Consider the following 27,377-nt stretch of genomic DNA (forward strand, 5'->3'; position numbering starts at 1 on the left):
GAAACTTAAAGCCCCTTTCAACCTAAGTAGGGTTGCCAGATTTAGTAGACAGAAATATAGAACACCCAGTAAAATCTGAACTTCAGATAAACAATGAATAATTTTTTTAGTATAGATATATCCCATGCAAACATTTGTTTTATGTGTTCTGTGTTTTATCTGGCAACCCTATACCCAAGAGACCTCACATTCCAAGTTCTTGGGCAAGTTGGAACATAAGCAGATGATAACTTACTCCCGACAGTGGGTGGAAAGCTCACAGTGGACTGAGACTCGATGAGGTCTCCAACTGGCCAGACATCTAATGATGGTTCAACTATTCCAGCTAAAAACTCTTGAGAAGTTACTTAAATTTTTGTAGCCCTCAGGGTTCATCAACTGTAAAAATGGTATGATAAAATTACCTACCTCATAAAGTTGTTGTCAGAATAATAAGAGCTAGTCCAGGTAAGGAATTTAACAGTGACTGCAACATAATAAGCAGTCCTAAATTGTATGCAATATTATAGCTGACCAACCATTGTAATTTTGTCACTCTGTCTTCAAGCTTGGGACAGCAAATATACCCAGGAAATATATATTCAAATTTAAGTAATTATTGTCAAAGTAGATGGAAGTTCTAATGCGATTGTTAATAAAGGATTCCAAAAATAATATTTATTCTATGAAATGAAAAAAAGAAAAATGTTTGGGTTATTTCCACAAAACCTGAGATGAGGGGAGAGGGCATCTTGTTTAGGTGATAGAGATGAAAACGATTCTAAATATTGATAGAAAAATATGTCTAGAGATGTGTAAAACACATCAAGGGTAAAAACAAAGTAAAAGAGAGTGTAGACCTTCAAAATCACTGGAGGAGGAACAAAAGTAAAACAATAATGCTAAAAAAGGTCAGTAAATGAAAAAAAGGAGAAAAACATACAATTAACAAGAAAGCACGGTTAATAAAAATGCAAAGTAATTCTTAAATTTCACTGAAAAAGGTGAGCATAAACGGACAACTCACTTGGGCTGTGTTCATTTTCTTCCGTTCCTGGAAAAGTTTAGAAACTGTGCACAGAGCTGGAAGAGAAGAGCAAAGAAATCATGAGAAATACAGCTGACCTTGAAGGTCCTTGTAACACTTGCCTAGAATCCACACATACCAGTTTACAAACAGCCCCTGCCACCTGGTGGAGAATGTCTCTCCAAATGCGGGGAAGGAGGGTGGGGTAGAATGTAGAGGGGACTAACCCTGGTGTGACCATATGGAGCTAAGAGAGGCAGACTTTCCACTGGGGAAAGTAAATACTTTTTCTTACTGCTTTCTTAACAGTTTATAACCTCCTTTGATTTAGTAGCAGACAAATGTAAAATTACCTCAAATTTCAATGAACAAAGACACGGTTTAACAAATTATAATGTGGCAAAGGGTGAGAGGCCATGCCATGGTCCATCCATTACTATATATGTTACACACTAAACTTTTTGATGTCTGGAATTTACTTAAAAATAGTCTGATAGAGGAAAGTAGGAAGGGAGAAAGTGTGTGTGGGAGTATAGATGAAATAATATTGCCCATATGTTACTAAGTTCTGACGCCGAGTGATAAGTACATTTGAGTCATTAAATTTTCTTTACTTTGTGTATTTGAATAGTTCCATAATAAAACGTTTTAAGAAATGATGCAGAAATACCTGACAGAGAGCTGCTCGTTTACTTTTCTACTTATGTTTTTAAATCCTTGAAGTTAAACAATCAGTGGGAACCTCTGACAAAAATGAGTTTGAGTTTTTGTTTTAAATAAAGGTTTGTTCTCCTTTGGTTGCAGTGTCTCCAAAAGACTTTTTAGTAAGAAACTTGTTTTGACTTAACTGAGACACAGTGGTCAAAACAATGCCTGGTGGATGATTGTACGGTATGTGAATATATCTCAATAAAACTGAATAAAAAAAAAAAACAATGCCTGGGAGGCAGGGACCACTAACAAAGAAGGTAAACACAAACTAATAATCCCATTGTAATAATATTAACGATACTGACAATACCTGTACAGTGCTTAATTACAGGCATCGTTGTAAGTACTGCACATATATTAAGTCACTTAAAACTTAAACTAAGATAAGAAGTAGGAACCGTTATTATTCCCATTTTATAGATGAGGAAATTGAGGGAAAGAAAGTTAGTAAACTGGATGCACTTAACCACTATGCTAATTACTCTCTCAGGTCCATATTTTTCACCTTTAAAATGATGAACCACATAACCCCCAAAACCCTTCCTATGCTCCTATAAAGGTAGGATGGGGATTGGTGCAGGTGGAGAACAAGTGCATTCCTGAAGGCATGGTTTGAGGGCTGCACAGAATCTGGGAAGTGGGACTGGAGAATTAAGGGCCAGAGGAGGAGTTTTGGGGGAGGAGTAGAGATAGTGTTTTCTTGGCTGTGGCTGGTGACCTCTTTCTCCTAGACCATGTCCTTACCAACCCTCCAGAGAAGTCCCCCTTCTGGGCCTGCCACTTGCCCACCACCCCGTCCCGTCTCATCTCTCTTTTGAATACTGACCCACACCTTTCACTGACTCACTGTTCTTGACAACCTCTGGATGTGGTGACATGACTCAGGACAGAAGGATCAGGAATAGCTTCAGACCATGCTTCAGACCATGCTTCAGACCAAATCAATAAAGAATCTGCTTCTTTCCTGGACTCTGCCCGGCCACTCTGATGAGTTGTATCTGGGTAGGGTGGGGATCTTCCGGGTGGGATTCCTGCTCCTGGCATCCGCTTTTCTTTCCTCACAAGAGCTGAGTGAATCAGGAAATTTGGATCTGGCTTGAGGGGATAAATTCAAACTGGAATCTTCAGCCAGGGTCCCCATTCTCTTTGGATTCACTCTAGAAGAGTGGTTCTCAAAGTGTAGTCCCGAGGTGAGCAGCAGCAGAAGCACCTGGGAATGTGCTAAAAATGCAAATTCGCAGACCCCTCTCAGACCTAGGTAATCAAATTCTGGCAGTGGAGTCTGGCAGTCTGTGTTTTAACAAGCCCTCTGAGTGATTCTGATGCATGCAAGTCTGAGAACCACTGCCAGAAAATTAGGCTGGGAGACTGTAAACTGCTATGGGTACATATGGAATAGACAATGAAGGAGACTAGCAGCGTCAATTATGTAGTAACCCAAGGGTTCTGAACAGATACAAAGAAATCCCCAAGAGCCACCACCTCAAGAAAAGATTCAGTCCTCACACACCCCATCTAGGTATTTCCTGTGGCTCTTAGGGAGGAGTCTCTCTGCCAAGTGCTGTTGGATAAAACCCAGCATGAGATTTGGAAATAAAACTCTTTGGGGTTTGCATCCCACTCCTTCCTTGCTAGCCTTGTGACTTCACCTCCAGAGTCTCGGTTTTCTTCTCTGTTAAATGGTATTGGTAAAACCAACTTTACAGCAAGTCTTTGAGAATTAAATGATAATACTTAATGAAAAGCACAGTGATAAAGACAGCTAACATTTCCCAAAAAAAAGCCAAGACCCGTGCTAAGTGCTTTATAGGCACTATCTCATTCAATTCTCAGAACAACCCTGCGGAAGGATTTAGGAAATTCATTTTACAGATGAGAAAACTGAGTCTTAGACGTTAATCATTTTGCCCAAGGGAGACTCAGTGTCAGAGCTGGAATTTGAACTCACTTATCTTGCTTCCAAACTCAGGCTCTTAAATCAGTCTGTTTTACTGCAGATCCTGGGTCCGCCCTTAGTCTGCAGACATATAATAAATGCTATAAAAATTCATTTTCGTCCCCGTGTGGACTTGACACGTTCCTGAATGAATGGTCGGTCAGGGCAGATGCATATTTGAGGAGCTTCTGGAAACAGCGCTTTAACATTTGGATGGCTCTGCCTAGAGCGCTTTATTCTGACCAAGAAACCCGTGCCCTCTCCCCCTCATCCTCTTCGTGGAACGTGCAGATACCGAGCTAAGCTCCGCTGTTGCCTGACTTTCTCTCCAGGGCCAATGCAGGACAGACTTGGAAACAAGTGCCATGGGGTCTCGGTCTGCGTAGAATTCGCGTAAGTTTTTGCTTCCAACAGGTGTGGGCACCAACCAATCCCAAGCCCGGCAAAGCAAGCCTCTCACCTGTAGTGCACATCTTCTGCGCAGGATCCCGTCACTGAGCGATGTCTAGACAGACTCCACGAGTATCTGCGGTGCAAAGCTGGAGACCAGGGCAGGGGCGGAACAATGGGGGAGAAGTGCACAGGCGCAGAAGGAGCAGCGAAGGCTCAGTTTCCAGGACCCTCCTCAGGGTAATCCATCAAATTCGGGACTCCGTTTCCCATAAGTCTCCGCGTCCCCTTCCTTAGGGAATGTCTGAAATGTCTGAAGAGTATCTGCTTGATTTGGTGAGTTGGGTGATTTGCAGTACAAAATCACTTCTTTGTAGTACTAGTTCCTTCACTAACCCTCAGGGTTGGGGATTTGAACCGGGTTTCACCTGCAACTTGTGTCCATTTAGAGGCAAAGCTGCCGCAAGAAGGAAAGTTGCATGTCAACTGCATATATGAAAACATAAAAATTTTTTTTTACAAAGTACTAGAAAATAAACCCAACAATATAGTAAACAATTATTACTTGCAATCAGCCACTTTTTCTCTCAGGAATGTAAACAAAACCTCCACCCGAAACTGGCTTTTCAGAATTTCAAAAATAATACACTAAAACTATAGATAAAACAGCAAAAACACATGAATCAAAGGAAGAAAACAGAGAGCATTCATAATCTCCATTCCCAGAGATGAAAATGATCAATGTTAGGTGATACTTTTATAAAAATAGACCTAAAGTCTCAGTGTGTTATTTTCATCTTTTCATTAAACAAATAATTAATTAAACAAATTAATAAGTTCCTTTCTTTTTTTAATCTTCTGTTCTGAAAAATTTCAAACCTATAGAAAAGTTGGAGGAATGATTCATTCTCAATGAGCAACTGTAAACCCCTCACTTAGATTCACCAATTCTTAATATTTGACCACATTTGCACATAGACTCCCCCTCCCTCCCTTCCCCCCCCCCCTCGTCCTCCCCACCATTTGAGAGTAAGTTGCAAACATCATGAACTGTCACCCCTCAAACTTAAGCATTTATCTTCTAAGAACAAGGGCATTGTTTTACACGACTAACCACACAATTATCAAATCCAAGAAATTGAACACTGATGTAATATTCCGATATGTGGACCATATTCGGATTTCGTCATTATCTCAATAATATCCTTTATGACATTTTTCTTTCTGATCCAGTTTCCAATTGAGGATCATTCATTACATCTGGTTATCATGTGTGTCCTTTTTGAGGGGGTGGGTTTGTCTGATTGTTTCCTCACAATTAGACTCAGGTTGTACATTTTTGGCAGGAATTCCACTTAAGTAATGTTATATCTTTCTCATTAAATCACACCAGGAGGCACATGATGCCAGATTGTCCAATTTTTGGTGATACTAACTTTGATCCGATGATTAAGATGATGTGCCATTCAGTATACTTTTATAATATCAATTATTTCACTTATGCCAATGATAAAATAGGAAATAAGTTCCATTTGCAGTAGCTTTCAATATCTAAGACTAAATGAACAAGAATTGGGCAGAACTTACACAAAAGAAATTATGACACTCTGCCGCGTGGCATTAAAGAAGAAGTAAGTAGAGACACATACCACTTTCCTAGGTGGGGAGACTCAATATTCTTTGACGAAATTCCATTCAAAACCCCAGGAAGTTGTGTGTGTGTTTCCTTTATTTTTTGTTTTATTTATTTATTTTGTACTTGACAGAATACATCCAAACTTCATTTGTATGGAAGAATAAAAATCTCTAGGATAATAATCAGGACTTTATTTTTTTAAATCAGAGTGTTTAAAGAAGACAGTAATGTGTTAAAATATTAATATAATATTTCAGAAGTTTGCCATTGGCTCCATCGAGGAAGAGGTATAGACCCAATATTTCATAAGAATTTAGAGTATGATAAAAAGTGGCATTTCCAAGCCAGGGTGGAGAGGGGAAGATGATATCTATAGCATTTACATGTAATAACAAATAAATTTCACTTGGACTCTTGATTTAACATTTTAACAATAAATCACTAAGTACCTAAAGAAAATATAACAGAATTTTAAAAATTTAATTTCTGCATAGGGAGGCAAGACCTCAAATTTTTCTTTAGAAACATAGAAAAATCTTACTTTCAGGAAAAAAAATCAAGTAAAAACACACTTGGCAAATTTATTTGCTAAGTTTATGAGAGGAAGAGTTTATTAACTTCATTTAATCATCTCTTACACATTATTAAGATTGCACTTCCATAAAAATGATTTATGGATATGAAGGAGCATTTCATAAAAGGGAAAATGCAAATGAGGAATAAATATGTGAAAACTGCCTATAAACTATAAATAAAAGTGCAAATTATTAAACATATTTTTTGGCCTTCAAAGTTGACAAAGGTTATAAGGAAAAAATGATTTCCAGGGAAGGCATAAGTTAAGGAAAATGTTCATTCTCATAAAATTCTATTTTAAATATAATATTGAAAACTATTTGGAGGCCACGCTGCATCAAGATTTAAAAAGAGCAAGCACTTTAACATACCCACTCTATTTCTAGGAACATAACCTAAGGAAATAATTGTCCAAAGATATATGATAGGTATGTTTCCCACAGTTTCTGTTGATAGCAGCAATAAATTGTAAAAAAGCTAAATGTAAAAAAAAGATAAAATAACTTGTGTGAAGCCATAAATTGGGATATTAGGTAACCATTAAGTTATAATGCAAAAATATACTAATTAACATGGAGAGGTTTTTTTATATATGTATATTTTATGTGTATATAAATTTAACAATATATTTTTAAATAAAAGCCACTTTACACAAGAATATAAGGCATTAAACTATTCTTTTTTGTAAAAATCCCATACATATCTCTTAAGGGTTTAAAAACAAATGTGAAAAACAAATACAGGAACAAAATCAAACCAAAAATAAATTAATCCACTTCATTTTCACATCTAACAACAGAGTTGTCCAGGCAAGGATTTTGTTTATAAAAACCTGGAAAGTTTCAAACCTTGCATCAATCATTCAATAGAAATATCCACAGGGAAATACTATAGATGTAAAGTAGGAAGGACACATTCTTAGGGAGCACAAGTTTTCATCCTTTGTGGAATATTTCTGCTTTAATGCAGCCTTCTGAAATTTTCTCAGCATTAGCTCTGATGTTGCATAAAGTATTCTCCACCAGCCTAACTGCACGATATGTTATGATGTTTGTTTAAGGGTCTTTGTAACATATTATAACACCTAATTTCCACCTCAAAGTCATTGATTTTCATGAATTTTTTTCAGCTCCCTACTAGCACTACCGTTTATTTAAGATTTAGATGCTAAACTTGTAGTAATTAGAAGATTTTAAATTTAAATTTTTAAATTTTAAATTTTAAAATTAATTGCTGTTATAGTAACTGCCCAAGCTACAAAATCACTGAAAATAGTCTAAAGTATTAATAACAGTGTGTTCATTCACATGACACTAACAATCATGAACTTGATTGTTAAATGGATTACTTTTAGTTTATCTGCTAAAGTGACACTGCCAAGTGGCAATAATATAAAACACAATTCAGTGACAATTCACTGAATTCACAGTTCAGTGCTTTTTACTGCTTAGAAGTTATGTGGCTCCTTACAATTTTTAGAAATTTTGGAAGACATGCCTTATTTTGAAACTTGTACCTAACATGAGGCATTATTATTAATATCGTCATTCTCTGGCTTCATTTCAAATTTGCATAATTGAAATTCTCATATCTAAGTGGCACTGTACTAAATATTTTCTCTAGTTTCATTTCAAATATGGATATAAATGCTTGGAAATAAAAGTCAGGAAGACTATATACTGACCTGATTATGGTACTTATTTCTGTAGAGAAGATTGACATTAGTGGTGGTCAAAGGGGGCTTATTGCCAGTATTTCACTTTTTGTTCAACAAAGATAAATGCATTCATTTATTTGATGTATAATTTAAAATTAACCATGTAAAAATAAAGAGGACATTACTAGACAGCACCCTACCGTACTTGCTTATCTATGTTAAGGATAGCTCAGAGAATGTCTGCTGTCTTTTTCACTAGACAGTGACTTCCCATATTTGGTATTCACAATTTATAATATTCTCAACACTTGGGATTCTCTATATAAAATATGAGCACTTCTAGCACAAGATTTATCTAATATATCGAGGTGCTCCATGAAAGAACGAGCTCCCTCTGATGTACAGAGGAAGAAACCAGGGTCAGAGGGGAAAAGAGAGTTTCCCCAGGCCCCAGAGCAATCTTGATCAGCTATGGCTGCAGTCTAGGTCTCCTGGCAGAGCTGCCCCTCCCGTCTCCACTAGAACATCACTCCCTGCCCCTCTGCCCCAGGTGGCCCTTCCAGGTGAGAAGGCTAAAGCAAGAGCACTTCTTTCCAGGTCTCAGTTTTCTCCTTCCCTGTCCCACTCTGTGACCCATTGAGGTGTCCCAGCTGTCTGCATTAGTGATCCGAGCTGGAGGAAACTGCTTTACAAGCTCTGACCCCTTCACCTCTGCCCTGAGGCCTTGAGCCTTCTGTGAGAGAGGTAGAGGGGACATCTTACTACCAGTGGAGTCCTGAGTGTGATCTCAAGGTACATTGCAGATGGGACTCGCTGTACTCATTTCACAGGAGAGGAAACCAGGAGACACAATGGATTGAGGCAGGTTCAAAGGTTAACACTGTCCTGACTTTTATGGTATTGGATTCTTGCTTGTCTTTATACTTTTACCACCTGTTCTGGTTTGCTAATGCTGCTCTTATGCAAAATACCAGAAATGGATTGGCTTTTATAAAAGGGGTTTATTTGGTTACAAAGTTACAGTATTAAGGCCATAAAGTGTCCAAAGTAAGGCATCAACAATAGGGTACCTTCACTGGAGAAAGGACATTGGCATCTGGAAAATCTCTATTAGTTGGGAAGGCACGTGGCTGGCGTCTGCTTGCTCCCAGGTTGCGTTTCAAAATGGCATTCCCCAAAATGTCAGTGTCAGCTTTCAAGGGCCATCTTCAAAATGTATGTCTAAGCTGCAGTAGCACTGAGCTCCTTCTGTCTGAGCTGTTACAGGGCTCAGGCTAACTAATCAAGACCCTCGTTGAATGGGCGGGGCCACACCTCCATGGAAATAATCTAATCAGAGTTATCACCCACAGTTGGGTGGGTCACATCTCCATGGAAACAACCTAATCCAAAGCTTCCAACCTAATCAACATTAATACATCTGCCCCCACAAGACTGCATTAAAGAACATGGTGTTTTGGGGAACATAATACATCCAAACCAGCACACGACCTAATTATGCATTGTTAAATACTATAATTTAGCTTTGCCTGTTTCTTTGAACTCTATATAATGGAAACATACTGTATTCTTATGCTTAATATTATATTTGTGAGATTTCTCCATGTTGTGTTTAACTACAGGATGCTATTTTCATTACTGTACAATATTTCAGTATATGAATATACTGCCATGTATTTATCTAACTCTTGATGGATGTTTTGACTTTCCCAGTTTATGGGTATTATGGCTATGAACATTTTTGCACATAAATTCTGGTGCATAAAAGCATGTATTTCTGTAATATATTACCTAGGAGTATAATTGGTAAATTATACTTCAACTTTAGTGGATAATGTTAAAATATTTTCTAAAGAAATTGTAAAAGTACACTCTCACCAAAACTATATGTGATTTCAGGATGTCCTCTCTATCCTGCTCATATTTATGAGTTTCTTCCTCCTACATGTTCAAAATTAGTGTCGTCAGAGTTAGGGTGTCTCCTGTGGCAATCATGAGGGACCAGGCTTCAGTCAGTTAGAATTAACCCCTGGGCATGTTGATAAACAATGGCACTTAATTGAATCCTAAATCTTTGTTAGTCTGTTTTACAGTCATCTAATAGGGTGATGGTGTCCTCTGGCCCTTTAAGAGTGGTGGGGGGAAGCATTCAGGGTTGCTTTTCATAAGGGTCTGTGCCATGGGGGTGCCATGGGTATTTTTCCCTATAACTCTGAGGATCAGGATCTGTTTTGGCGACATTGACATATAGGGCCGGCCCAGCAAAGGTTTTCCAAAGAGTCCTAGTGAGCCATCTGCCTTTAGGGATGTGGCCCTCAGCATGCCAGATGGTAACTTCTTTTTCTCACTCAATGGGTCCCTTTGCTGCACTGGGTGTCTTTCTTCCCTAAGTGCTCTGTAGAACAGATTGAGAGAAACAACTGACAGTCACAAGCTGGGAGCCATTCCCGTGAACCTGTGCCAGACATGGGTTATGCTGGAATGAAGGCACAATTCAATCCAAGGCACAGAGAGGTCTGGGCTGAGACAAATGACCCAGGAGGGCCCCGATCCCATACTCTTGTCGTTAAATGCACTTCCAATTTAGGCTGATTAAATTTATAACGGAGGCTCGATAGGACTCAGCAAATACAGCACAAAGCAGCACAGCTCAAAGTGTGCACTAGCCAGCAGGCAGCAGCTCGAATGCATGCTCACCAGGAAGCAGCAGACCAGCTAGCAAGCCAAAAGCAAGAGAAGAAAACTCCCCACGGTGGTCATTGCCTGCACCATACTGCTCACAGTGCCAGCTGCTTTGTGGTTGCCTGTGGACAGCGGGTTTAACCCCACTACCCAAATTTGGTTCAGATGTTGACATTGATGACGCCACACGAACACCAAGAAGGTATGAATAAGATTTCTTACTCACATAATGAGGATTTCTGGGGAAAGCAGAACAGACACCCATCTGGTCCATTGGCTTGAACCATGGGAAGAGGGAGTGGCTGGTTTTTATTATGGTTGGGGCTGGGAGTGAGGTAGGTCCTGCCGGCCAGTGTTCACATGGTTTGAATTTCCCCAGCAGCACGAAAGGAGGGGTGCACGTACTTTCTTATCAGCTTCTCCAGATGTGGGCAGAAGGGGAAAGGGTTTCTGTGGACAAACATCAGAAAATGGAGTCAGACTCTTTATTACAACATGACACAGGAAGGGTAACTGAAGGAGGCTAATAATGTAATCTTCTACATTTTTTACTGCTTTTTACAATTGTGTGTACTATATTTTCATGTTTTATGAAAATTCTTTTATACACATTGGGCTGACCCAAATCCACCTGAAAATAGTGCCGTCTTTACTAAAGAGGTAGATTTAAAGTATATGAAAAGGCAAATAATTATACTTGTTAATTACTACTTCAGTGATTCTTCAGTGTGTTAAGATATCAGAAACCAACTTGGAGTTGAAACTGTTGGTATTAAGTCCTACAGAGGGTGGGAATATCATATTTACAGTTATGTTATAGTTATAAAAATTCATAAAATTCATGCAAACAAATCTACATACATACATATTTTGTGGCCTGATCTCTTATATATCTAGTAGACTGTGTGTAATATATTCATGAGTTAAAAATGCTTCATGTCACACCAACTTACAATATAATATTATTTCTGTGAGAATATGTTTATTTCATATTTTTTAAACTTGTCAAGTGAATTATCAATATGAATTATGATGTACGTTCAATATGTTCATAATTTTTTATTCCTGTATAAAGTCTCAGAAATGGAGGCTTCTTGATAAAGGTGTTCCCTAATTTGTCACATTCTCAAGGTTTCTCTCCAGTGTGAAGTCTGTGATATAAAATGAGAGTTGAACTCTTACTGAAGGTTGTTCTACTGATAGGATATTCATAGAGTTTCAGTCCTATATGACTTCCCAGATGAACACAGAGACAGAATTTGGGCTGAATGGTTTTCCAAATTCAGTACACGCTTAGAATTTCATTCTTGTATATCTGATCAGATATTTACTGAGGACTGACATCTGGCTGTATCTTTCCCCACATTTAGTACTTTCACTGGGTTTCTCAACTGTACGAATTTTCTAAAGTGCAATGAGTTGTGACTTCTGGGTAACACTGATATTACATCAGAAAATGTACTTATGATATTACATCACATTCATTACATCCATAGAGTTTTTCTCCTTGTGAATTCTCTGATGTACATTGATAGCTGATTTTGTCGAGAAAGGATTTTTTACATTGATTGCATTCATAAGGTCTCTCTCCTGTATGAGTTCTCTGATGTCTAAATGACTCGTGATCTGTGGGCAGATGCCTTCCCACGTGCATTAGGGCTTAGTTCCTGTGTGAATTCTGTGATGTTTGACAAAGGTTAATCTGTAGGTGAACTTTTTCCCACATCTGGATATTCATCAGGCTTCTCTCCACTGTGAATTCTTTGATGGTTAATGAGATTTGACTTATCAAAGAAGGCTTTCAGACACTCACTACACATAGAGGTTTTATCTCCAATATTCATTCTCTTATGAATGATGAGGAGGGACTTAGAGAAGAAAGCTTTGCCACATTCATAACATCCATAAGGATTTTTTTATTGTAGAATATAACATATATACATAGAATTGATAACTTTCCAAGTGCAATTTACCAAGTAGAGAGAAAATTTCAAAGAATATTATGGGTTACAGCTCCACAGTTTCAGTTATTTCCTTATTGTGAAATGTAACACATATACAAAAAGGTAATATCTTTCAAAGTATGATTTAACAAGTAGTTATATAGGAAATTTCCGAAGTTGTTATGAGTAACAGTACCATAGTTTCAGTTATTTCCTTATTGTGAAATATAACATATATACAAAAAGGTGATAGCTTTGAAATTACAATTTAACAAGTAGCTATAGAACAGCTTTCAAAGGATGCTGTGGGTTACAGTTCCAGCATTTTAATTCTTTCCTTCTAGCTATTCTAATACCCTAGCAACTAAGAAAAAGAAAATTATATAGAGATTCAGTATTCACAATCCTTTGTTAAATTCCATCTTGTCTGTGGCTACCTCTTCCTCTAGTTTAATTGCTTTCCCCATCTTTAGGGATGTCTAGGCAGTGACCACCCTAACTTGTTCATGTTGAAAAGGGGTGTCAATTTTATTAGAAAAGGGTACACATTTAGTTGATGTTCTTGAAGAGGCTGTTGCCTCTGGGTTTGGGGACTTAGTTGGCATAGGAGTTCTCTGAAGGATTTAAGTTTCTGAAGAATAAACTTAGTGAGGGATCTCAGGTAGGGATCTGGGTATTCTTTAGGGTTTTCAGGACTACTGTTGACTTGGGCTTATCATACTGTGGCCATTTAGCATATCTAGCTGAAGCTTGCATAGAAGTAACCTCCATGACAGCCTCTCAACTCTATTTGAATTCTCTTAGCCACTGAAACCTTATTTTGTTGCCTTTGTTTTCCCCCTTTTGGTCAAAAAGGCATTCTCAGTCCCTTGATGCCAGGGTCAGGCTCATTCCCAGAATCCATGTCCCACATTGCCAGGAAATATAAATGCCAGTACCATTATATTTTTGCTTTGTAACCCCACTTTTTACTTCCTACAAGATCTAAAAGAAAAATGCCTAAAATGTAAAGATAAATCAATGGTTTTGGACTAATAATATATAAACGTACATAAAGGTGGGGGACAGAGGTATAGAAATATATTTTGTGTATACTGTTGAAGGTAAATTGGTATCAAAGCAAATGGGATTATTATAGGTTTGGGATGTCAAATGTATGCTCCATGTTAACTACAAAGAAAATATAGGAGAATATGCAAGCTCAGAGAGAGAGAAAATAGAATACAGGTTGCCAGGGGTGCAGAGTGCGGTCGCAGTTGACTCGTCTGGGGGAGGGTGGCGGCCGGTTGCTAAATCCTAGGCTCTCAGGATTGCTCCGAGGGTACCGGCGGCGGGGGCTCTTTCCCGGAGGCGAGGGCGAGGCGGGGGACTTGGCCAGGTCCCCGGCGGGAGGCGTGCAAAGTATGGAGGGCGGCGAGAAAGGAACAGGCGGGACACGGTTCTTTTAGGGTGAAGAAACCAAGAGAGTTTATAGGGGAGAGTACAAGCTTATATCGGGCGTTTAGAGGGCGGGGTAGCTGTAGAGGTTAAAGGCTTGGATTGGTTCTGAGAGGGCGCGGAGGTTGATTGAAAAGGGGCGAGAGTTGCTCCCGTAACGGTGTCCGGCAACAATGTATGCGCACTGGTGGTAATGGGAGTTGCACTGGGAACGGGGAGTGTCCGGGCAAGATAAGGGGGTGGGGAAAAGGCGGTTCCCTCCGGCAAGCCTCCCCTAACATTGGTATTTTGGGTGAGGAAATGGGGCCTGCCTCCGGCCTCACTTTCCCAGGCCCGGGGGGCTGTAGAGGGCGCTGTCGCCCGTGCCCACTACCCTCCCCAGGGGTGGATCCGGTCCCCCAGCCCAGGCCCGCCAAGTTGAAGCACGTAATCAGTGTCCCGCACAGAGTAGGGGGACAGGGTGTTAATGCATAATGGGTGAAGGATTTCTGCTTGGGGAGATGGGAAAGTTTCAGTAACTGTAATGGAAGGTGGTGAGGGTACTATATTACTGTGAATGCGATTAATCCCATTGAATGGTATGCTTGGGAGTGGCTGAGATGGGAAAGTTTATGTTGTATAAATTTTCCCACAATTAAAAAAAGAGAAAGAGCAACTAAAAAGACAATGACAATTAAATGCAATACCTGATCCTGGATGGGATCTAGCAAGGGAGGAGAAAAGGCTCAAAGGGACATTTTTGGGACATATGAAAAAACTGGAATACAGACTTTAAGCTTTATATCAATGTTATATTTCTTGAAGTTGATAAGTGTACTTAGGCAGTTACATAAGTGAGCATCCTTGTTCTTAGGAAATGCACATGGCAATATTAAGTGTTCAAGAAGCATGATGTATACATCGTACACTCAAGTGTTCAGAAATGGATTGATAAATAGAAAGGAAGGAAGAAAGGAAGGGAGGAAGAAAGGGCAAACATGGCAGGATGTTAAAATTGTTGGATCTGGGTATCTGGGGTGGGGTGGGGTAGGTGTATGTTGGAGTGTTGGAGTTCTCTGTATGGAGTTTGTACTATTTTTGTAACTGTCCTCTAAGTATCAAAGTATTTTAAAATAAAAAACTAAAAAAGTTAAATATAGAATTACCATATGGCCTGGCAATGCTGTTAGGTATATACCTAAATATATAAAGACAGAAAATGAAGACAGGGTCTCAAACAGATACTTGTACACCAATGTTTATAGCAGCACTATTCACAATAGCCAAAAGGTAGAAACAACCCAAGTGTCCATAACAAATGCATAGATAAAATGTGGTACATACACACAATGGAATATTATTTGGATATTATTTGGAATGAAGTTCAGAGAAATGCTGCAACATGGAAGAACCTTGGAAACATTATGCTCAGTGAAATAAGCAAGGCACATATGGACAGAAATTACATGATATCACTTATAAGAGGTGACTAGAAATAGCAAATTTGCAGAGACAGAAATCAGATCAGAGGTTATAGAGGGGTGGATAGGAGGGGGAATAGAGGAATTTATATTTGTAAAAAAAAAAAAGTCCACGATGATAGAGTTTATAATGATAAAAAAAAACAACAAACAAAAAGTTATTTATCACCATTGGGAAATGCTAGGAAACCAATTCTTTATTTTAAAAGCTGATTTTAAAAAAGGAGAAAACAATGATGAGGTGATATGAGAAAAATATCACAACGTATCCTTTCACTTTTTTATTGCCATTGGATATTGTTTGCAGATTTAAATTTCCAATCCTTATGCCTTTTATTTCTTTTTCTTTCCTTTTTGTATTGACTAGGACATTCATTATAATGTTGAATAGAAGTGATGATAGCAGGTGTCTTTAACTCATTTCTGATCTCAAGGGGAGAATTTTTGATATTTAACCATTTCTTATTTAGAAATCAAACTGTTTCATTTCATGTTTTCAATGTGATATTAAGCGTCTTTTTTCATGGAGTGTTCTTCACTTCTCCCTTTCTTGCCTCAGAAATTAGTTTTTAAACAGGTCTCTTAATCATGGAGCAGGGGAGAGGTGTTTGTCTGGTGCCACCTCCCAGGCCTGGCTGACTTCTGCTGGGCACAGCTCACCCTGCTTGGTCTTTGGGTTTGGCTTTTTTCCTGCTGGTGTCACTTGGTCACCTTGGCCTTTGGGCACAAGTGAGCATCTGGGCCTGATAGCCCTTCCATGGCCTCCAGTCCAGTCCAAACCCTGTGGCCATTCTCAGTCTGTGGCCCTCCCAGCACTCTCAAACCTGCTCTGGGGCAGGTGGCACATGCTGGATCCCCCAGGCCACAGATGAGCCATGGGAAAAAGGAGGTGCTATTTTACACACCTCCCTGCCTAAAGGTGCCAAGTTGCCCCTTCTTCTCCACTGCAGCTGCCTCATGTGGGTAAGGACCGCCAGGTGACATCTCTCCTCTCAAAGATTCTAGTGGGAAATGGGTCACAAACCTCACTGGGTCTATGTATTGTAGACATTATAATTGAGACACATATCGGGCATTACTAAAGAATAATCTTAATTTTTCATCCTACACCTTGTTTAGTCCCTTATCCACTGGTTTTCAAAGTATGAGCCTCAGCATCTCCTGGCAACTAATTAGAATTGCAAACTCTTGGGTCCCACCCCAGAGCTACTGAATCGGAAAATCCAGGTGTGGGGCCCAGCAATCAATAGCTTAAAGACCCCTCCAGGTGATTTGGATGCATGCTCAAGTTTGAGCACCACTGCCTTCACCCCCCTCTCCTCACTACCCTGTGGGGCCAGAAGCGCCAAGCGATGTGCAGGCAAGTGATTGGCCCTGATTGAGAGACGAGATCTTGGGTGTATGTCTCTAAGCTCTATTTAAACAGGTTCAGGTGTGGGCTGCTCTTGCCGTAGCTGGGTTTCTATATCCGAGAAGGTGAGTTCACTTCCTGGTCTGTTGGGTACTAGAGGAGGTGTCATTTTTCAGGGCAGGTTTGGTGAGTACGATTTCAGACTCTGAATCTTCAGGGCAGCCTGCTGTACCCCAAATCCTGGCTGCTGTAGGAAACCCTGTGAGGCCATTATGAAGACTGTTTGAAGAGGTGAATCAGACAAAGTTGGGGAGGCTGTTGCACATTCTCACTTTCCTCTCTGTGTGTTGGGGACGGGGAACTGTAATTCCTGGTCTCATATGATTTTGTTTTCAGTTCCAAGGTGTGGCTTCTCAGTGTTCTGCTCTTCTCTAGTAAGGGAACTCAGAAGAAGAGGAGGAACAGAAAATGGCTGTTTCATTTTTAAAAATCATATCCCAGGTGATGTCCCAGGTGAGTTAACTTCTAATTCCCTTTCTGAACTACTGACATCCAGTTCCTATTCCAGTAGCTTTTGGTTTCCTGAGCTTTCATATAGGGCCGTGTCTGGTGGTATGTTTCCCAGGTCTATCTGTTCAGGTGAAACTGGTCCGAAAGCAAAAGTTCCTTTCCATTGCCCTCTCCTCTCTATCGGTATTCACATGTTCATTTGACAAACTACTCAAGGAGTTACTGACCAAGGAGGTCAGAAGACAGACGACTAAAGGTCAGCAAAGGCAGAGAATTTATTAGGATGCCCACTGCAGAGCTGCAGCAGAAAACGAATGAAGTATTGGAATTGGGAATGAAGCTGGACAGCAAGTACTGGTCAGAAGCATCACTTGGGAACTTGTTAGAAATGCAAACTAATGGGCCCAACTCCAGACCTACTGAATCAGAAACTCTGATGGTTGTGGCCAAGCATATGTTTTAACAAGTCCTCCAGGTGATTCAGATGCCTGCTAAAGTTTGAGAATCTTTGTTTTAGGTTGGCTGTTAAAGTGTGGTCCCAGGACCGGCAGCCTCACCAAGGAACTGGTTAGAATTCTTAGAACTCGTTAGCATTGCAAATTCCCAGGCCAGAAGTTGCATCTGTTGCTCCGAAATTTCCCGTTTATCTGAAGCAAAGCAAATGGTTAGTTAGGAGTCATGGAATGGACATATTCTCATGCCAGGATACATCTGGATAGGAAGAGAAATTTAGGGATTACGTGCACTACCAAATTCTTTTATATGCATCACCAAGGAACAACAAAATAAAGGAGTGTAAAATTGGCCATAATGGTGAGAGCTAAATACAGCAACAGTGAAAGTTTAGACACTAATCAATGTAGGACAGAAAGATTAAGTAAATGATTAAATGAAGAAAGTTGCATTTAACATAAGAAGACAAAGCTTAGTCAATGCATGATATTAAAGAATTGGAAACAAACCCAATATCTTAATGTAGAAGATAGGACTCTGTTTCATCATACTTAATTTGTTCAAAATATCCCTTAAAATGTTTAATTGATTTTCACCAATAATATATACTTGACATTTTTGAGGAAGTATTATGTAGAGGTTATTAAGCTGGTCTTGAGAATCAGACACAGCTAAGTTGGGATATCACACTTCTGTTTTTCAATTTCCAAATAGTAAGAAACTTACAAATTCATTCTTGTATCAATGGAAAAATGCAGGATAAAAAGTGAAATTCCTTGTTAATCCATAACCCTTGTTTTGATTTGCTAAAGCTGTCGGAATATATCAGAAATGGGTTGGCTTTTTCAATGGGGATTTAATATTACAAATTTACAGTTCTACAACCATGAAAATGTCCAAATTAAGGCATCAAGAGGGAGATACCTTCTCTGAGGAAAGGCTGATGGCATCTGGGGTTCTTCTGTCACATGGCAATGTCTACTGGTCCTTTTTCTCCTAGCTCTGGTTTCGATGGCTGTCTCCAAATGTCTCTGGGCATTTTCTCTCTAAGTGTCTCTGAGCTTTCTCCGTTTCATCTGGATCTGGCTTTTATCCTCTTGTAGAAGACTCCAGCAAGGGAACTAAGAACCACTTTGAATAGGCTAGGTTACATCTCCATGGAAACAAGCTAATCAAAAGGTCCCACCCAACAATAGGTCTGTCCCTCAAGATTGGATTAAAAGGATATGGCTTTTCTGGGGTTCATAACAGATTCAAACCAGCACAACCCTATCTTATTCTCTCCAGAGTTCTATGGACTGTGCATTTTTATGCATTTACAAATGTATATGGGCATAATTTGTAACACTTTCAGGTTTTCATATAAAAGTGGAATTATCTTATATGTAATATCCTATTATTTTATTTACCCTCAAAATGTTCTGGAGATATTGCTATGGCTATCCATAGAGATCTCCCTAATTCCTGTAATTTTTGCATGGAATTCCACAGTGTGATTATCCCATAGTTAAACTATTCTCCAAGTTATGTCCCTATATGATATCAACAATATTTTACTGTTGCAACCATCTGTTGTAGGTGTCCTGTGTGTGAGCAAATATTTCTCTAGTATCTAGAATTGGAATTCTGAATCAAAAGACATACGCTGTTACTGTCTTCAGAGGTATTGTCAAGTTATACTCTGAAAAACATGGGCCAGTTTTTAAACCCATCCCTAGTGTTGGAGAGTTCTTGTGTCTCACGGCCTTGACAATAGTAGATATTATCTGTGTTCAGGTATCATGTCTTTTTTGCCAAGAAATTACAACTCTTGGATAATTTATCTGCATTTTCCTGATTTCTGTTGGATCTGATCATCTTTCCCCTTATGAATCCTTTGCATTTTAAAAGTTAATTGTTCCTGCAGTCTCATTCATTTATAAATGAGCAGCTTCTCCCTCTCTAGGTTATTTGAGATTTGCATATATTCTGGATATTAACTTCGGCTATACCCTATGCAAAGACTTCTCCAAATTTGTTGCTTATCACTTTGCTTCCAGAAAACTTTTCCAACTTGAATGCAATCAATTTTATTAGTCATCTCTGCTTTTTCCTGAACCTTGAATTTTGCTAAAGAAGCTCTCTACTCTGTGACTTTTAAATGGTATGATTTATTGAAACATTTGTATACTCTTCTCCATGTTAGCTTCTTTTTCACCTGGGATTGTTTCTGTGGATGACACCAACAAGGGGCTTTATTATTTTTCCTAAGGATCTTCAGTTTTCTCTTTGTTGTCGATGGAATCATTTTACAACTAACATGTGAGTCTCTGGGCTTTGTTACCAGATTGCTTTGATCTGCTCATCCATTTCTATGCCCATATCACACAACTTTAATGACTCTAGTTTTATAATATGCCGTGCATGCAGGAACCCCTTCCTTATTCTCTTTTTAAAAAATTCATATCCCACATTCTCTTGCATGTGAATTTCAGCATCTGTTTTTCAAGTTCCATTAAAAATCTTTATTTTTATTGGCACTTCATTAAATTTATGGACAAATAAATGAATTTCATATTTCCAGTATTAATATTTGCTTCCAAGAAATTGACTGTTAATATATTCAGATCTTCTACATTTTCTTCAGATCTTCTACATTTTCTTCAGATCTCACTTTTTGGTCTCTCCATCGGTTTTACACAATTTTAAAATTTATCAAATACTTAATAAGGTATAATGGGGGGCTTTGCTGTTGAGAATGGCAATTTTTTTCTTCTCAGATTGCTCATTTTTTTTCATGCACAGGGAAACTCCTGACTTATGCAGATACATCAATAAATCTGCTTACATTTTAATTTTTTCTGTGTTGTCCTGGGTTGGTTTTGGTTGATTTTTGATTGTCAAATTATAAATACGATAGTTTATTTCCTTCATCATTTTATTTTGGTGTATACATATGTGTTTCTTGTTGCCTTGGCCAAGACTTTTCAAAGAAAGCGAAATGACAATTTAATTGCATTTGGGAGCAGCCTAAATGTTTTTGCCACAATAATGAAACTATTCCCAGTATTCCATCAGGATGTCAGATGTTTCTTGTAGGAATGTTTGTTCTCTAGTTAAGGGATTTTCCTTCCATATTTGCAAATAGTATTATTTTTAAAAGTGGCTAAATCTTATCATATTTGTATTTTGCTATCCATTGAGAGTTTTTTCCTGTTAGTGTGCTAAAACTTCAGTAACAGATTTCCTTATATAATTTGATTATTATAATCAAATAAACAACCTTAACATTCCTCCCAAGGGCAGAGTTTATCAATTATATAGCAAAATAATTTAGCTAATACTATATTTAGAATTTGTATATATGTGATATTCTTGTTCTGTTTGCTTTGGGAGTGTGTCTCCTAGAATACTGTGGAAAGGTTCCCATTTATTCTTCTATTTTGTGTAATAGTGATTTATGTGTGAAGTTTTGTTTGAAGTTTTGATAGGATTAATGCATAAATGGTACATGGCCATGAGTCTTATATATATTTATATACATATACCACTCTTCCTGCCTTAGAAAACCATTATTGACAGTTTGTATATTACTTTCTTTCTTTTTTTTTTTTTAGAGAAGTTGTAGTTTTACAGAAAAATCATGCAGAAAATTCAGAGTTCCCACATAGCCCCTCCTCCATTATTAACACTTTGCATTAGTGTGGTAGTTTTGTTACAACTGATGAACGAATATTATTAGAATTGTACTATTAACTATAGTCCATGGTTTACTTTAGGGTTCGCTGTGTTGTACAGTCCTATGTTTTGTGAATACAACCTTTTATTTCCCCTTTTAACGGCATTCAAATATGTAATTCAATGCTGTTCATTACATTCACAACGTTGTGCTGCCGTCACCGCTATTCATTACCAAAACTTTTCCATCAACCCAATTAAAACGCTATACCAATTGAGCATTAATTTCCTTTCCCAACCCCCTCATAGCCTCTGGTAATCAATATTCTAATTTCTGACTCTATATGAGTTTGCTTATTCTAATTATTTCGTATCAATGAGATCATACAATATTTTCCTTTCGTGTCTGGCTTATTTCACTTAACATGATGTCTTCAAGGTTAATCTGTGTTGTCACATGTATCATAACGTCATTCCTTTTTTTAAAAAATTCAGTTTTATTGAGATGTATTAACATCATACAATCATCTGTGGTGTACAATCATCTGTTCACAGTACCATCGTGTTGTGCATTCATCACCCCAATCTATTCTTTGAACATTTTCCTTATACCAGAAAAAGTAAAAATAAGAATAAAAAATAAAAGTGAAGAACACCCAAATCATCCCCCCTACCCACCCTATTTTTCATTTAGTTTTTGTCCCCATTATTCTACTTATCCATCCATATACTGGATAAAGGGAGTGTGATCCACAAGGCTTTTACAATCACACTGTCACCCCTTGTAATCTGCATTGTTATACAATCGCCTTTAAGAGTCAAGGTTACTGGGTTGCAGTTTAGTAGTTTCAGGTATTTACTTCTAGCTATTCCAATACATTAAAACCTAAAAAGTGTTATTTATATAGTGCATAAGAATGCCCACCAGAGTGACCTCTCAACTCCATTTGAAATCTCTCAGCCACTGAAACTTTATTTTGTTTCATTTTGCATCCTCCTTTTGGTCAAGAAGATGTTCTCAATCCCACGGTGTTGGGTCCAGATTCCTCCTTGGCAGTCATATCCTGCGTTGCCAGGGAGATTTACACCCCAGGGAGTCAAGTCCCACGTAGGGAGGAGGGCAGTGAGTTCACCTGCTGAGTCGGCTCAGCTAGAGAGAGAGAGGGCCACATCTGAGCAACAAAGAGGTGCTCAGGGGGAGACTTAGGCACAATTTTAAGCAGGTTTAGCCTCTCCTTTGCAGTAACGAGCTTCATAAGGGCAAGTCCTGTTATAGAGGGCTCGGCACATTAAACCGCCAGTCCTCAATATTCGTGAGAATATCAGCAGTAGCCCAGGTGAGGAAGTCCAACACTTCCACATTTTCCCAGGGGGGCCCTGCATATATATTTTTATTCTCTGCCCAAATTACTGTGGGATGTGTCGCTATTTCACACTAACCTATACGAACCTACCGTTCTCGCTTCCTATTCAAAGTTCCATGTAATTATGGTGTTTGAACAAATTATGTGAGTTATATTGTTTAGGTAATATACATTCTGCACCAAATAAATATCTCTTCTCTTGATCTGACATGGAAGTTGAAGTTTTAAAACATATTCAGTGTCATCCTTTACCCTTTGGCCCGATTTGCCCTAGTCCTAACCAGATCTGCTTCATTCATATCTCTAATTGAAGTGTGGACATTTTTCAGCTTTTTAAACAGTTGCTGTATGCGGTAATACTGACATTCATATCTGCCGAGCTCTAGCTCTGAGTTTCAGGTTAGCTCAGTTGGTTAGAGCGTGGTGCTAAGAACGTCATTCCTTTTTACAGCCAAATAATATTCCATTGTATGTATATACCATACTTTGTTTATACATTCATCAGTTGATGAACACTTACTTGGGTTTCTTCCATCTTTTGGCAATTTTGAATGATGCTGCTATGAACATTGGTGTATAAATCCCTGTTTGAACACCTGCTTTCAGTTCTTTTGGATATATACCTAGAAGTTGATTTTCCAGGTCATAGGGTAATGCTATACTTAACTTTCTGAGGAACTGCCAAACTGTTTTCCATAGAGGCTGCACCATTTTACATCCCCACCACCAATGGATAAATGTTCCTATTTCTCCACATCCTCTCCAACACCTATAATTTTCCATTTTTTATTGGAATATTAAACATTTTAGTAGGTGTGAAATGGTATCTTATTGGGATTTTGATTTTGATTTTGCTAATAACTAATGATATTGAGCATCTTTTCATGTACTTTTTGGCCATTTATATATCTTACTTGGAGAAATGTCTATTCAAGTCCCATATTTAAAAAAAATTGGGTTGTTTGTCTTTATGCTATGGAGTTGTAGGATTTCTTTATATAGCCTAGATATTTAACCCTTATCAAATATGTGGTTTCCATATATTTTCTCCCATTTTGTAGGTTGTCTTTTTACTTTCAAGATGAACCCTTTTGCACAAAAGTTCTTAATTTTGATGGAGTCCCATTTATCTATTTTTTTCTTTTGTTACTCATGCTTTCAGTGTAAAGTCTAAAAAACCATTGCCTGACACACAGTCCTGAAGACACTGCCTGATGTTTTCTTGGAGTTTTATAGTTCTAGTTCTTATATCTAGATCTTTGATCCATTTTGAGTTAATATTTTATCATTTTTTTATTGTGGAATATAACGTATATACATAGAATTGATAACTTTCCAAGTACAATTTAACAAGTAGCTAGAGAGCAAATTTCAAAGAATCTTATAGGTTACAGTTCCACAGTTTCAGTTATTTCCTTATTGTGAAATGTAACATATATGCAAAAAGGTGATATCTTTCAAAGTATGATTTAACAAGTAGTTATATAAATACATAGGAAATTTCCAAAAATATGAGTTACAGTAACATAGTTTGAGTTATTTCCTTATTGTGAAATACAACATATATACAAAAAGATGATAATTTTCAAATTACGATTTAACAAGTAGCTATAAAGCAAATTTCAAAGAATGATATGGGTTACACTTCCACCATTTCAATTTGTTCCTTCTAGCTATTCTAATACTCTAGCAACCAACAAAAAGAAAATTATATAGGGATTCAGTTATTTGTAATCCTTTGTTAAATTCCATCTTGTCTGTTGCTACCCCTTCCTCTAGTTTAATCACTTTCCCAGTCTTCATGGATGTCTAGGCAGTGACCACCCTAACTTGTTCATGTTGAAAAGGGGTATCAACATTATGGGAAAAGGGACACATCTGGTTGATTTTCTTGAAGAGACTGTTTGGGACTTAGCTGGCATAGGAGTTCTCTGAGGATTTAAGTTTCTGAAGAATAAACTTAGTGAGTGAAACTTTTATAGATCTCAGATAGGGACTCAGGTATTCTTTAGGGTTTTGGGGACAACTATTGACTTGGGCTTATCATACTGTGACCATTTGGCATATCTAGCTGAAGCTTGATAAAAGTAACCTTCATGACAGCCTCTTGACTCTATTTGAATTCTCTTAGTCACTGAAATCTTATTTTGTTGCCTTTCTTTTCCCCTTGTTAGTCAAAAAGCATTCTCAACCCCTCTATGCTAGGCTCAGGCTCATTCCCAGAATCAATATCCCACATTGCAAGGGAGACTTACTCAGCTGGGGGGTCCTGTCCCACATTGGGGGGAGGGTGATGAATTTATTTGCAGGGTTGGGCTTAGAGAGAGAGAGTCCACATTTGAGCAACAAAAGAGGTTCTCTGGAGGTGAATCCTAGGGGTAATTATAGGGGGCTTAGCCTCCCCTTTACAACCGTAAGTTTCACAACAGCAAGCCTCAAGATTGAGGGCTTCACTTATGAAGTAGGGGGTTCCTAAGTTCACACAGCGTATGTTATGTCCATGATAATCTATCCATATCTTATATTATCATCACTTAGTTGTACAATCCTCATCACTCTCCATTTTAAACAATTCTCATGACCCAAAACACCACATAGCTCTTTTCAGCCCTTAATTATTTGTCTCTAGTATTTGGGTGGTACTAGTAAGGTATTCCTATCAATTATAGTCCCTAGTATGCAATAGGTAGATTTTACCCATATACTATTTTGTTGTCAACTCTCTGTACTAGAGTCATACTTTAGAAGTATATCATGCAAACAGCTATCTATATTTGTAGTGCTGATTTGTGGGATATATGCCTTTAAACAACCCCTTTCAATCCTATTCACCTTCAATACAGCTCTGATACTCATAATCCCATTAACAAACAATCATCACCCCTATCCATTCCCCTACCTTTGAATTCACCCTCATTAACATATCTGAACATATCAGATTATCATTCCCTCTCCACTAGCTTCTGTCTATCACTAGTTCCCAATATTCTACATTATAAGACATTGATTTTACACTGTTCAGGGAGTTCAGAGTAGTGGTAACATACAATATCTCTCTTTTTGTGTCTGGCTTATTTCAATCAGCATTATGTCTTCAAGGTTCATCCATGTTGTCATATGTTACACAGCCTTGTTCCTTCTTACTGCTGTGTAGTATTCCATCATGTGAATATACCACATTTTGTTTATCTACTCATCAATTGAAGGACATTTGGATTGTTTCCATCTCTTGGCAATTATAAATAATGCCACTATGAACATCAGTGTGCATATATCTGTTCGTGTCACTGCTTTCAGATCTTCTGGGTATATACCAAAAAGTGAAATTGTTGGATCGTATGGTAACTCAATATCTAGTTTTCTAAGAAACCTCCAGAGTGGCTGTAACCATTATACAGTCCCACCAGCAATGAATAAGACTTCCAATTTCTCCACATCCTCTCCAGCATTTGTAGTTTCCTGTTTGTTTAATGGCAGCCATTCTAATTGGTGTGAGATGGTATCTCATTGTGGTCTTAATTTGCATCTCCCTAATAGCTAGTGAAGATGAACATTTTTTCATGTGTTTTTTTTAAACTTTGTATTCCTTCTTCAGAGAAATGTCTTTTCATCTCTTTTGCCCATTTTATAATTGAGTTGTTTATACTATTATCATTGAATTGTTGGATTTCTTTATATATGCAAGATATTAGTCTTTTATCGGACATATGATTTCCAAATATTTTTTCCCATTGAGTAGTATATTTTTAATTTGATCAACAGTATCTTTCATTTCCATAAGATCTTTTACTTTATTTACTCTTTCAAATTCTTCTTTATGCTTTTCTAGAGTCCTCTTGATTCCTTTATGTCTTTAGCTATCTCACTGAATTTGTTTTGGATATTTGTGTGTACCTCTTTAATTAATTGCTCCAAATTTTGTGTCTCTTATGGCTTTTTAATTTGTTCATTTGGCTTATACATGTCTTCTAGATTTTCAAGTGCTTTATGATTTTCTGTTGGCTTCAGGGCATTTGCTTATCTTGATAAGGTTGTTTTGGGAAATGCAGGATTATTTGAGCATTTATATATAATTTGGCAGAGCTACAGTTTGCTGGAGTTCAGTTTCCCTATCCTTCCAGTAGGTGGCGCTCTTGAGCCACCTTTTACGCTGAAGCTAGTTTTCCCTGAACCTTTCCTATGTGCTGGACAGGATCCAAACTGGGTGGGTAACCAATCAGTGCACCAGTTCTCCATGTGCACCGGTGACTGCCTGTCCCGGTGGTGTGATTGGGCCCTGTGCAGGTCAGCAGGGAGTCCATTTAAGGACATCCTCCAGATCAAACGTGCCCTGTTCCCTGCCTGCCGTGTGCTCTGAAGCCTCTGGGGTGTGGGATGCATCCGTATAGTGCCCTTTCCTATCCCCACTTCTTTCCGGTGTGCCCTCCAGACTTCGTGTGGGGTGGGGGGAGTAAAGGCTGCCTCCTGGGTTCCATCATGGGAGCTGTCAGCTGTGTCGATGTGGTGGATCACCTCCCCGGCTAACTGCCAAGGTGGGTGCACAGGAGTGGAGAGCTGCTGTTCTCTCCCTTACTTGGTGGCTGTCTCGCTGCTGCCAGCCCCGGGAGG

At 38.4% G+C, this 27,377-nt stretch overlaps 1 pseudogene; it reads right to left on the reverse strand.

Annotated features, from left to right (window-relative positions):
* LOC119515306 overlaps positions 1-27,377 on the reverse strand; it is a 49,551-nt pseudogene that overhangs the window by 22,060 nt on the left and 114 nt on the right.

Source organism: Choloepus didactylus, chromosome 19 (genome assembly GCF_015220235.1).
Source record: "Choloepus didactylus isolate mChoDid1 chromosome 19, mChoDid1.pri, whole genome shotgun sequence".
Classification (NCBI taxonomy): Eukaryota; Metazoa; Chordata; class Mammalia; order Pilosa; family Megalonychidae; genus Choloepus; species Choloepus didactylus.